Source organism: Dipodomys ordii, unplaced genomic scaffold (genome assembly GCF_000151885.1).
Source record: "Dipodomys ordii isolate 6190 unplaced genomic scaffold, Dord_2.0 Scaffold1, whole genome shotgun sequence".
In the NCBI taxonomy this organism is placed as follows: Eukaryota; Metazoa; Chordata; class Mammalia; order Rodentia; family Heteromyidae; genus Dipodomys; species Dipodomys ordii.
This window is the reverse complement of record NW_012267217.1, coordinates 15014368-15029306: the sequence shown is the minus strand read 5'-3', so window position 1 is coordinate 15029306 and position 14939 is coordinate 15014368.

Below are 14939 nucleotides of genomic sequence, written 5' to 3'. Positions count from 1 at the left end.
AATGCCCAAAAGTGGGATTGCTGGGTCATAGGGGAGCTCTATGTAGAGTCTTTTGAGGAACCTCCATACTGCTTTCCAAAGTGGTTGAACAAGTTTACACTCCCACTAACAATGCAATAGGGTTCCCTTCTGACCACATCCCCTCCAGCATCTGTTGTTATTAGAGTTCTTGATTATAGCCATTCTAACTGGGGCGAGGTTGGAATCTCAATGTTGTTTTGTTTTGCATTCTTTTATGTCTAGAGAAATTGAGCATTTCTTGATGTGTCTATTGGCCATTCTTATTAGCCCACTTATTTATCAGGCAGTTATATCTTTGAGGATTTGTTGTTGGGGGATTTATTTTTTTGAGTTCTAAGTATATTTTAGATATGAGACCCTTGTCTGTTGCACCATACTTCTTTTAAGTGCCAGTTTCATTCCATGCTATGTTTCCTACTTTCTGTTCTGTTTACATTTCTCTAGCTTTGTGCAGACAAGTTCCTTTTTATTATATCACAAACCTGATCACTGCTCCTTTGGAACCTTGGATTATAGTGTTTTAGGAAAGAGTGCCTTCCTGAGAATAAATATATATTTAAAAATCTTCCAATAGGTCAGTTCTGCAAAGTTGTTGTCTTTCTTGCAGGAGAAAATACATGAGAATATGGTCTTCTACAAGCCAAGTAAGAATGTGTATCTAAAGTGGACAAAAAGCTTTATTAGTATATAAATTTCACATATCTCACAGTATTGTGGTATAGTGATATATTTTAACCTTCACAAGGCAGATTGTCATTATTATGTCTATAAAGTTTGTGAATTCTATGAGCTTTGACAATACAATTATTTCTTCTACATTAGGTGATATTTACATTTCTTTCCTTTTGCTTAGTCTAAGCTGTTCCCTCTTTCCCTCTCATTCCCTTCCTATCGCTGTCTTTGGTTTGCTTAGTTCATTTTCATCTATGTGCAGTGCAGTTGATGGGCCCCTCTGTTGTATGTTTTCCTGTTTCCCTCTGATACTGTGTCCTCCTCCTAGCTTCCCTCCGTTGTGCACATATATATGCCATATATGTGGTCAAGAACATGGAGTCATTTAGCAATGATATGACAAAATGAGTGGTAGTCTTTGTTTCTAGAGTCCTGTTTACTTTGTCATATCTTGCATTTTGGCTTTAGCATCCACATATCAGAGAGGCCATGTGCTGTTTGTCTATGCTCTTGGCTTACTGTGCTGAAAATGATTCGCTCTAGGTCCATCCATTTCCCTGCAAATGCCATTATTTTGTCCTTTCTAATGGCTGCATAGTATTCCATTGTATATAGGTATCACAATTTTTGGATCCACTAATCAGTAGTGGGGCATCTAGGTTGCTTCCATATCTTGCCTATTGTGAACAGTGTCACAATGAACATGGAGGTGCATGTGTCCTTGTATCCTGGTTCCTGTTGCTCAGGAGTGGTATGGCAGGGTCATAGGGGAGGTCTCCAGATTGCTTCCCAAAGTGATTGTATTAGTGTACATTTCCACCAGCAATGCAGTAGGGGTCCTCTTTCTCCTCATCCCTGCTAGCATTTCTGAATTTAGGATATGGGCCATTCTGACTGGGGTAAGATGGTATCTCATTGTTGTTTTTATTTGCATTTCCTTTACAGACAGGGATGATGAGCACTTCCTCATATATTTCTTTGCCATTTTTATCTCTTCTTCTGAGAAGTCTCTCTTTAGCTCCCTTGCCCATTTCATGATTGGTTTGTTAGATTTGGGAGGGGTTAATTTCTTGAATTCAATCCCTGATAGCACAAAAAAGACATATAGATAGATAGATACATAGATAGCTACATAGATAGAGATAGAGATATATACTGGTAACACAAAAAAACAAAACAAAACAATTATATATATATACACACACTCAGGACCCTGAAATTGCAAGGCAGACATTCTGTTACTAGAGCTATGCCTTCAACTTGTGTCTGTGTGTGTGTTTGTGAGCGCACATGTGTGTGGTTATTTTCATCTTAAACTCTTCATTTATCTCGTTATGCGTAGGCTGGACTGGGCTGCTCCTTGTGCCTCCCTATGACACTGGGGATGACAGACATGTTTTCCTGTGTTCAGCCATTGTGCTTCCATTGAAGCATTTGTCATCATGCCTAGACATTGATTTAGAGTCTCACAAAGTATTAAACCCAGATTATCCTTGAAATGTGTCTCCCAAGTAGTTAGGATCATAGGCATGAGCCACTGTGCATGGTTAAACATGAGTTAAAAGCAATTCATCAATAGAATAGCAAATGCCACCGCTGGGGCCACTAGTTGAGAATTTATGAGAGCTAATATATTTGGGAATTTGCATTACTTAGGATATTGAGTTCCTTTGTCTCATTTAACATTACCAAAAGAGAGTTACCTACCATCTCCCTATATCCATATGCATACACACATATACAAGCACACATATAAACATAGGTATATATGAATGTATATATGTAAATGCACATATAAATACATGTGTATATATGCACATACATGTGTATATGTGTACATGTATCGATTTTTGTTACTAAAATGAAGATCTAAAAAATAATGATATAATGCTACAATAGCAGCAAAAAATACTAAGTAGATTGAGGTCTGAGGCAAAAATAAATAAATAAAATTAAAGCCTTATTAATCTATTTACATTTTCTTTATTACATGTAATTCCATGTATTAATACTAACTGAGAAAACTCATTTTACTTAGAGTGAGAATCATCAATTTTAAAGCTATCATCTGCTGGAAGGTCTAAATTTCAGAATGAATGAATTTACTTAGGCTTTCCTAAAAGCCTTGAAATTTAAGAGCCTTACAGTTTATATATAATAAGGATCATCCCCCTCCCTCCTTCCATACACACACACTATTTATAGATAGAATGCACCTTTGGAGGTAGTACCATACTGACTATTTGCTTGACATTTCTGAAAAAAGCTTAAGTACAAGAAGAAATGAAGAGCAGTAGTAATGAAGGGGACTCCGAACATGGTTCATTTTCTACCTTCTACCCCTTACATGCTGCTTTAAGCATTAAGAGCTGTTTTTTAGGGTTTCTTTGCCCTTACATTTAGGAAGGAGACAAGTATCTCCAGTCCTCATAAGACAAAGAGGTTGGCATAGCTGGGAAAGACAAGATTCATTTTTTTCCCTTCTGTTTCTGAAGCACTCTCCAGTTCTCCTGGGAAAGATTTCTGACTTCTCTACACTACACAGACATTTCCCTTTCATTCACCACTGTCCTGTATTCAGGACTCTAGCTTTTAGCATCTGGCAGCTCATTATTATTACTGTCCAGGGCCATGAATAAGGTTAAATTATTATTCAGGCAATTATCCAGAATAAATTCTTCCTCAGTCTGAGTTTTATACTGAAAAATGCAAAATGTTTCAAGCACTTCAGGGACTTAGAGCAGGAGCTCAGTGAGATTCTTTGCCACGCTCTCTTGCCTTCTTATGTTATGAGACAGTGAACTTCCTGAACTGTGGCTTTGCTGTATAATTGTGTTCCATGGGAACCTATGGATAAATATTTTGGAATATTGTCTTTTATAGAGAGCTAAACAAAATGATGCTATTTTGTCAGAACTGCAGTCAAAACGACTCCAGCATGGTTCCTGTTTCCTTACCATTAACCACCATCTCTAAAGATATTAAATAATGGATGTATTTTGGATCTTTTATGTTTAATAAAACATAGTATTTTCTGTAATGATAAAAACATATCCACTTTCATACCTAAATTTTAGCATATTAATTTAAATGGATTAAATTAATTTAAATGTACTCTCATGAATATAGGCAGAATCATAAATTTAATATAATTCATTACTGTTGTGATGATGGTGATCATTTAGTCATTTGGTGGATGTTCTGGAACAAATGAAGGCATTGACTCAAAAATATCTTTGGGTTTATTATTTTTTTTCTATATTGCTTTCTGCAGTGCACTAGAGATTTACAAAAGTTCTAAAGTTTTTTTCTTCTTTTCTAAATCTGGAAAGGAGGGAAGCTATTACCAGTCTAATTCAGTCTAACCTAGAATAAACATCTCATTAGTCAGATCAGAATAAATGTGTATAACATTCAGGAATTAATGTGTTCTTGAGTACTTGCTGTATGACCAGCACTGTATATGGTATTTAATCTCATTAAACACCTAATGCAAGGGCTATTAGAAGGTAACAAGGTTTAGATAAGCTAAGCAACACTTCTGGTCACACTGCTAATAAAAGGTAGAGTTAGTGTTCAAATCTGGGGCCTAATTTCCAAGGCCACGCCAAGCTCTGTGAGTAGGAAAAGGATGAAATAATGGTCCTTGGTGTTAAGCGCTTCACACTCCAGGAATGAATGTATGGACACATAAAAACTATAGAAAACAAGACTTCCTAATGGCTTGTGAACAGAAAGGCAGGAGGCAGCAGTTGTGTCTGTGTGACACAAAAATGATAGCTGATGCATAAAAGGAAAGAGGAGCATTCAAGGCTAAGGGCATGGTAACTAAATAGCCAGCAGAGAGGGGAAGACGAGGTTAGTGTGTTATGGAAATCATGTTCCTTGGTATAGGGTTAGAGGAACTGTGGTAGGAGCACTAGAATTAACTAAGGCAATGCTCTGAATTTACTCTGTTGAGTGACTGAATATTAAAATAGCCTGTAAGGATCAGGGAACATAAATTAGAGGTTAAGTGACTAAGACAGGACTTATTATTTGCTAAGTTTTAAGCGAGGTCCATTTCTTTAGTTATTTTAATTACTTTGTCAACATCCTTCAAGATACATCCTTTCTGTGGATTTTTTGTTTCAGGTCAACAACTCTGTGTGCATTTCAGCTAATGCCTCATTATTATGCTAGCAGTATTTTCTTTGTTGAAACTCTATATTATATTCTGTTACTATATATGGCAGGGTATGATTTGGCCCTGCCGAACTTTGGGCCATTACTGTGGCTTCAGATTGAACAGGGTTATTTTGAGGTCATATACTGATGCTACAAAGGATTGAATTATTTATGACTTTAATATTCACCAGTGTTTCTAGCTCAAGATCCAATATACCATGGAATATTATCTGTCAACAAAATACTGCATCTGTTCCATTTGCTGATGACCGATAAAACAATGCAGTTTGAATTGTTGCCTTCAACTCCATGTAGGTTCAATTTCTGTCACAAGTATTTCAACGATAATAATATGTATCATACAATTTATAATATTTTCAGTAGAAATATGTGTCTGATAAATAGCACCAATGATACTTAATGCATAAAATTAAACATATATTATTACTATGTATATGCATATAAAATTATACTATCTCTATACATTTTCTCTTTGTATTCTCATGTTGAGGAAAAAGTATTTTACTAAATAGAAGGCAGTTTAAAGATTAGTTGTAATAATTTTTAAAACAGATTTTTAAAATATTCATAATTATCTAAACATTTCTTTTTTATAGTTTTTAATTGTTGTTGTATAGTTGGTATACAGAGGGATTATAGTTACATGAATCAGGTACAGTCAGTAAGATTCTATTTTAACCATGTCTCCTCTTCTGTTGCTCTCTCCCAGTCTTTCCCTCCCATCCCAACCCATATGATAGCCAGTTCATTTTCCACATAGTGTCTAGTGATTATTGCTTGTATTTGTTCATCCTTGTTCCACCTTTTATGTGCTCTTTCTTATCCTCTCAAATACAAACATACTAACAACACAAGACAAAAGGGAAATAAAACATTTATTTCTAAGCATCAACATTGAACTAGCTAGGTCTTTGTAACCTCATAGTAGTTTTTCTTTGTACTGATCAGACAGTACTGGCATTTCTGAGAACACAGCTAGAAAACAGAACATCTTGAAGTAATAGTCATTTTCCCCAAGGGACAAGGAAATATCTTGGAACAACATTATTGACTAAAAACTTGACATAAATAATATATCTAATAACACAGCATAAAGCCAATATTGAGGCATCATGCAGACTAAGGGAAATGATGCAAACAAGGGACCTAGCAAGAGTGCCCAGTATTGAGTAGGCAATCTATACCTGATAGTTTCAAGTTACGTTGACTGCCTAACTATCTATCTTAAAACTTACCTTAAAATGGCTTGTCTTTACACGGTTCTCTTGGTTAGGTTAGGGAATCTAACTAACCACAGGAGGCTCAGCTTTTCTCTGTTCCACAGTGCCTGAAGCTTCAGTTTGAAGATTTTCAAAGGACAAAGGCAGAATCACATGAAGCAAGAAGGTTCATTGACCCACAAATGTGGTGGTAGTAGGTGGCAATTTACCCTTAGGGTGATAACTAGGACTGTCAGCTGTCACATCTTCATGTGGTCAATCTGCTCTTCCTAACAGCATAGTAATTGGGGCAAAAAGGCAAACAGTAAGAAAGCTAGGTAACTGATAGGTAGGTAGAAAGATGGTACTTGTGGAGAGAGAGGGAAAATTAGGGAGAAAGGGAAAATTAGAAACCGTCAGAGGCAGAGACAAGAGAGAGACAGTGAGACAGAGTATGCAGAGGTTGCTTTGATTTTTATAATCTAGCCTATTCTTCAAAGTAGAAATTTGGAATTTTGTAATGCTCAAAATTTGTGAGGGCAATATTACTGCTTGGCACATAATTGTGCATACTTGGAGGTAGTAAGGGATGATCCCCTCAATAGAGACAAAACATTTTCAAAAAAGTTACTGAAGCAACTCATCAATAGTGAGATCAAAGGTAGGTGCTGGTGGCTCACACCTGTAATCTTAGTAACTCAGGAAGCTGAGATCTGAAGATCACAGTTTGAGGCCAGCCTGTATGGAAATGTCTGTGAGACTCTTATCTCCAATTATCCACCTAAAACCCAGAAGTGGGGCTGTGGCTCAAGTGGTACAGCGTTGAGCAAAAAACAAGCTCAGTAACAATGCCCAGGCTCTGAGTTCAAGCCCCAGGACAGACACCAACAAAAACAAAACAAAAACAAAACAACATCAACTAAACAAACCCAAGAGAGCCAATCAAAAGAGGAGAGGAGAGAAGTGTTACAACTTAGTAGTTGCAAAAAAATTGAAGTATTCTTGTAAAACTGTGATGAATTATTTCATAAGGGGCCACCAGGTGTCAGGAAGATGATGCTTTAATTCTGTGGTTATGGTATAAAGAGTGACAACTGACTGTAAATGCTAAGGAAGCCTCCTTTGAACCTGTTGGCACCTGTGAACATCTGGATCACACTAATAAATAACTCATGATTAATATTTACATAGGAATAATTTTCATCTGATGTTTTTAGTGTTTTTAAAGGATATTTGTAAGATTTTGGGGGATAAATTTTGTCTAAGATGTTATATAGCCTACTAATATCTTTATTTAGAGCCATGGGAAAAATTATAAAAATTATTCAATTTATTACCCTTTGCCAAAACATTTACCAATGCATCTATTTGAAAACATCCTTGTAGGTCTTGTTTTGTTTGTTGCTGTTAAAATTTGGAAACCCACAGCCTCTCCAATCTGAACATTCTGATTGGTGCCTTGTTCATTGCTATTACTAGAACCTAGATTTCTCCTAGCTTCTTACGCCACCTAAAATTCAGGAAGTCTTGAAAATTTACAAAAATTACACCTCTACTTATCACAACAGATTATCCTATGTAATGGTTCAGATCATTCTTTGAACACAACAGAGGTATGTCTTCTATCCTAAATAGCTTAAAGAGTTTATTCCGTGGCTACGAGGAATGTGGTAATATTGCAGCTTAGTAATTGAAATGAGCTAAAAAGGAAAAATATGTATGGCCTTATCTTACAAGAGCCAGTCCTCTTATATATACTTCTGAAATGATATGTAAAGTTGTTGGAAAGTGAACTGGTTTTTATTTAAATAAAACTATGTATGGGCAAATGGAAATAAATCATCACTAAACTGTGATGATTCATTTGGTATGTGGGTACAAGTAGGTCTTCAGGTTATTAAAAACACAATATATAACAGAAAAAATAGATTTATATGTCTTAAAAATCCATTTCTGTTGGAAATTTCTTGGGATCTCTTCTTAGGTAAATGATCCCCTTGATTGCCTTTTTCTGTCCCTGGATGGTCCTCTGGTGTTTTTTGCATGAAATGCCACCCTATCCCCTAACTATCTTGATGATGAACCATGAGGTGAGTTCCTTATCCTTGTCAATTCAGACTCCTTTACCTGAAATTTCCCTTTAGAGTTGAGAATGTTAGTCTGCTTTTGAGGGCTGGAACTGTAATAAATAACTCATGAGCTAAGGTGTCCCGCAAATGAAGAAGCAAAAATAACAAAGAAAATAAGAAGATGATTATAACATTGGAGATGTAGACAGAATTTTGCCTAGAAGTCAGTTCAGTGCCGTTCAGCTATTAAAAATTCTCATCATCATCATCATCATCATCATCATCTTCATTATCTTCTTCTTAAAAGATACATGTCACAATCCGTTAAGCCCCTCCTTTTAACATAAAGTCAGGCCTCAAATTCATAATCCTTCAGCCCCAGCCTTCTTTGTGCTGGGATTAAAGAGGTGAACAACCACACTCAGGTAATTGTAGTCTCTTTTTTAAAATTCTAGTCCTTTTAAAGGTCCATTGTTCTTCTGTTCTGGGATGGTACTGTATCCCGCGTATTCGTATGTATACTATATCTTTAAAAAAAGTATTCTGTTGTACATTATTGAACTGAAAACGTTAGATAATCCCTATAGCCTACTGTACTAGTTGGTATATCAAACAACATGGATACAGATTTGGAAATAAAATATTTCAAATACATAAATATAATTTATGACATTCAGAGTAAAACTGAGCAATACACAATGTGTCATGAGAAGTGTTGCACTGTATTAGATAACAAAATCCTTAAAGTAGAGAGAACTTCTAGTTGTGCAACTGTCAATCATAGAATATTTCACAACAATCTAGTATGCCTTATTCTTACCAGATTCTTATATGTCTTCATGAACTATACATGTACATCCTGATGAACAAAGATCTACATTCAGTTAGGCTTCTCTAGAAAGACATAAGCAATAAGATGTATATACAAGAGGAGATTTGTTATGGGAATTCGCTCATGTGATTATAGAGAACTATCTGTAAGCTGGAGATTCAGGAAAAACAATGAAGTAATTCAGTCTAATTCCAAAGGCTGGAGAACAAAAAAATCCAATAATCCAAGGGCAGAAGCAGATGCTGTCTCAGTTCACAAAAAGAGAAAGGGAAGGAGGATGAAGGGAGGGAAGAAAGTTAGGAGGAAGGATGGAGTGAGAAAGAGAGAATTCACATGTTCTACATCCTTCACCTTTTAAGAAACTATATAATTTGACCCCACTTGTGAGGATGGATCTTCACTTGACCTGTGGATCCCAATGTTAATCTCTTCCAAAGACACAGCCACAATTGTTTGATCAGTATCCCTTAACCCAGTCAAACTGATACACAAAATTAACCTTCAAATTTAATGTAGTAAATAAAATCATTCTTCTGCCATCATGAGAGTCCTAGGCTAGTAACATTTACACATCCTTTTTTTCAGATTTTCCTTCACTTAATACTCCTCTGGCTATATTTTGTGTGCAAGTATGCTTATACATTGTTATATTTTTTAGTAATGGATTAAAAACCACATAGTTTCTTTGCTAAAAGAGTAAAATAAAATTTCTATGAGTACAAGGATCCCATTTATCTTATTAACTGCTACTTCACTAATAAAATAAACTTAGCACCCAGGAAAATAAATTTTTGTTAAGATGATATTTGAATAAACAGAAACCAACAATTCCATGTAGGACATAAAATAAACACAGTACATAAGAAAGATAAAATTAGTAACTTAAGTGAGAAGAAGGTGTGCATTATTAGTATTGTAGGATGTCAAGTTTGGTTGAATACTTACATACTAAATTGTAACTAGTTATTATGCATAAGTAATTTTAATTTTTCCCATAAATGTATAAGCTTCAAAGGACAAGGTTCATGACTGTTGGTTACATCACTCAATAGTGTCTGGACACATGATTGTCTTATAGTATAGCTCAATAAATCCCTGTTGAATGAGCCTTATGGTTTTACAAAACTTTTATTTGTTGAATTATACGTTAACATTAAATCTTTCACAAAAAACAAAGTGCATAAAAAAGATAATGTGATGCTCTGCTTGGAGTGGTATTTGATAGCCTAGAGTACAGCTCTCCTCTTTCTGTTATTCTTGTGGCTCTAACACAAGGGAGTTAAAAAAAAATCCCTTGAAGACTACTGAATGAATCAGTTGGTTGCCTTTTTAGAATTTTCACACCAATTGAACAACTAATTGAGACCTGATACTTTCAACCTTAGGAACTTTGTTTGGATTTCACATTGTTTACTTGCTACAAATAGATTCATCATTATATCAAACTGAAATTGTCTCCCCGTTAGTTTTAAGACTACATTCTGGTACGGGCAAGCACAAGTCTTCACTTTCAAACAATAGTCTCACATTTCTTCTTCCTCTTCTTCTTCTCCTTTTTTTTCTTGGTCGTGGGCCTTGAACTCTGGGCCTGAGTGCTGTTCCTCAGCTCTTCAGCTCAAGGCTAGCGCTCTATCACTTGAGCCACAGCGCCACTTCCGATTTTCTAGTAATTAATTGGAGATAAGAGTCTCACAAACTTTCCTGCCAGGCTGGCTTTGAACCGCGATCCTCAGATCTCAGCCTCCTGAGTAGCTAGAATTACAGACGTGAGCCACCAGTGCCCAGCCTAGTCACATTTCTTAATGCCACCATTATAGTACTTCTTTTATTCTCCTTTCTCTATATTTTTTTCTTGATTTATATTGATTACATTTTCACAATAGTTACAATAAAACAATATGCTTTAGAAATCAAAAGCTAAGCATTATAAAAATATGTAGAACAGCTCTAGACCTTGCTTTTTGAGGCACTTAAATTTATATGTGTAATATATATATAAAGGTAAAGTCAAATATAAAAACATCCATATTTGTATTCTCCAAGAAATAGTAGCTACATTGTCACAATATTTCCATATTTTTTGTTGTTGTTGTTTAATGAAATTGACTGCTGGGCACCGGTGGTTCATACCTGTAATCCTTGCTACTCAGGAGGCTGAGATCTGAGGATCTTGGTTCAAAGTCAACCTGGCAGGAAAGTCCGGGAGACTCTTATCTCCAATTAATCACTAGAAAACCGTAAGTGGCACTGTGGATCAAGTGGTAGAGCACTAGCCTTGAGCTGAAGAGCTCAGAGACAGAGTTCAAGCCCTATGACTGACGAAAAACAAAAAAAAACCCAAACAAACAAAATAACCTTTGGCAATTATTCTCAGATTGATTTCCTATTGTCTCCACATATAGCATTCTCTCCATTGTACATTTCTGAAATACACATACGCACACACACACCTGTATAGATATATTTGTGTTTGATGTCTAGTTCATAGCCACAAATGACGCGCTACCACCATACTAGGCAATGCAGGGATGGAGTATTTCCATCAGTACTTAATGTACTATTAGAATATACATATTTTTGCTGTTCATAGATTACTTTAACATTCCCTGGATGTAAATGATTTCAGGATATTTAATTTGTCCTGAAAGAACTGTGTACATCTGTAACTAGTTTTTATTTTATTTATTTATTTTTTACTGTAGCTTTTAGTCCTACATACCTATACTCTTCTTTGCAGAGACATTTATCCTTCACTGAAATGATCAAAACAAAGGAAAATGGACTCTCTTTCTCTCATCTGTTAGTTTGTACCTTAACCTCCAAGTAGTTATAATTCTTTGAGGGGCAGTGGGAGAACTCTTTTGTTATTCTTTTGTTATTCTTTGGATTTACCTCAATATCAGGTTGTTTTAGAATTTATGATTGTTCTTTTTTTGTAAATCAATGGCTAATTTAATTAAAAATGGAAACCAATATTTTTATCAGTAGTCACCATTTTCTACAGCACAAACTTACTGTTGTAGATCACTTTTGATTTAAATGTTTGGATATGAAATCAGTATGGTCCAGGTTTTTTCTATTGACATGAAACATTTTGAAGCTAGTAAAAGTTTAAATAACAAACAAGCACAAAGACCCTCCAATGAATTCATCTATTTTTATTATTTTAGAATATTTTTTCCTCTTACATTTTTAATATACCTGTCTGTACATATTTATATGTACTTGTTAATTCATATATATTAATATATATTCAAATATACTGTATCATATCAAGTAATAGACCCAACTCTTCATCAATAATTGCTCCTGCATAAAATACCAAACATTAAGAGCTATATCACAGTATAATAGGAATAAAATTATTACATAATTCCATTTTACTATCCAGTACCTGGCCCATATTCAAAATTTTACAACTGGCTACAGATTAGTTTTAATATTCATTTATAGGATTCAAATCTTTGCTCATGTCTCTCGCATCTTTCTAATCTGGAAGAATGCTCTTTCCATTTGGCAGCTACTTTGACTTACTTGAAAAGCCCAGGCTATGTTTCTTGTAGAATATGCCAAATTTTGGACTTACCTGTCTTCAAGTCTGACTTGTTATGTTATTCTCTGCATGTCTTTTAAATTAATATTTACATGTAGACCTGGATATCTCAACCTTTGCACTAATGACCTTTTAAACTAGATAGTTCTTTATTGGTGCAGAACTGTCAAGTGCATTGATCCATCAGACGCAATTCACAACATCCACGTGATAACCAGTTTGTGATAACCAAAAATGTCTCCAGAAATTGCTAAATATGCCCATGTGGAGAGGAGTTGGATAATGGAATAGTCCCTGGCTAGAAACGTTATCCAGAGGTATAGGTAAAATAATTTCGGAAAGAATATTTGTTATATGATGGATGTGTAGTTACACAGCATTAGTAAGCACTTACCACCAGACTGTCCCATTTGTTATTTCACCTTCAATCACTTGTTTAAGGCAAGGCTTGATAATGGTGAAGGTACATTTCCCCTTTGTGTTATGCCTTGACAATTGAGACAACGTAAGTGATAAGTATTTAAAATCTTCTTTCACTGAAAGGCACTGACTGCTTACTTGGTCCTAAGCATTAACTAAGGGCAGAAGAAAAGCTTGGCATATCTGCCTACACTTTATATGTGTCTTTGCCATAAGCTGTTCTCTCCCCAGTCATTGTGCCTTCACCTTGGAATCTGGGAAGGACAGGACTCATTAATAACATCTTTATGACAAGGGATTAAAATTACCCCTAAGGAATAATAGACCTTCTTCAGGAGAGACCATCTACAACAGCGACTTGCTTATCCTACTAATCCAAGACTGATCATTATTTCTCTAGCGTTCTTTCCTATACAAAGACTGAAACAATGATCAAGCATGTCATATTTTGACCACAACTGTTTATTCTGCGGACTTCTCTCTTCCTACCTTCAGTTCTCTGTATATAAAAAACTAAAACTCATGTCTGTATCCTGAATTGTGCTGAAGATGTACTGAAATGCTGTCTTGCTGTGGCTGCCACATATTAAATCTTTCTCTGGCCTTCCTTTCTTTTTTTTTTGGCAAACAAGTTTTTTTAATCTAGTGTCTCTTAGTAAGCTTCAATAAATTGTGATAATTTGTTCTGCATTTATAATCTGGCACTCTTCAGAAAGGAAAGGTTTCTCTTGTATAATTATAGTGATACTCCGAACTCAGGCATTATTAAATGTATTATCAATTTTTATTCCTGATGCTCTTATTCTTCCAAATTTTTCCAACAGGAGACTCCTATTGAAACAGGGAATTCAGTGCTTAATAGTGCACTTTATTGAAGTTAAGCATAATGCAATGCAATGGTAACTTATTACACTGCATGTGAAAACAAATGTGTAAAGCCTTTTATCTGGGGAGGAACGGGGGATTGAGATAATATATCATTTTGTCAGTGAACAAATTATATTAATTGAAAGATGTAAATAACTGGTAAGAGCACATTTAATAATGTTAGACTGCCAGAAAAACATGTAGACACCCAGGTACTGAGAACAAAGAAAGGTTTGTTGCTAGGAAAGGGGTGGGCAAGACCCCTTCTCACAAGGGAGAAGTGAGAAGAGAAGCCTGCTATTGTCTGAGGTGACCTTGATAACCTACTGAGCCTAGAAGGGGCTAGGAGGTAGAGCCCCTGGTGTGGAAGTGAGGACCAGGGGCTACATCATGGCAGACCAAGATTTATGGCTGCTGCCCAAGTAGTAGATAAGGGACCCTGCAGCTGCCCAGACCTGATGGTCACTCCAAGGGCTCTTGTTGCCTTATTTGTTGGCAGTTGCTCCAGAGGAGTGCCATCTCAAGGCAAAGGGGGGTTGGATTGTTTACTGCCTTTACAAAATGGGTCTAGTGTTGCCTAGGAGGGAGCATGCCAAGCTGTGGAGAGGGGAAGGTGAGTACTAAGTTATGGGAAGGGAGCTCATTGGGCTAGCAACCAACAAAAATCCCTGGCAAATTGAGTCTATTTGCCTTTAAAATAGTATATTGGACACACACACATATATATATATATATAATATATATATACATAATTGATACATATTTCTATACACATGTATATTACTGCTTTCTGGATATTATGCCTATAAATGACCTAAACATCGTCAGTGACCACCAAATTGTAAGCAGGATGTAGTTACATCTGATTCTTAAAGTGATTACATTTTTTTGGAATCACGTGTCTGATAGTAAATTTCATAGTACTTTATCCAAAAAAAAAAATCACTAATGCAGAAGTAGAAATTCTGGGAAAGGCAAACGGAATACTTTAAAATAAGAAAATCCGTATTGGGGAATTTTAGCTCTACTCAGAATAATTATCTCCTTTTCTTCCATAACTACCAAGTTCTTTCAAAATCCTGGGAGTTGGCCTAATCTCGCAGTTCCCAGCTCTAAGT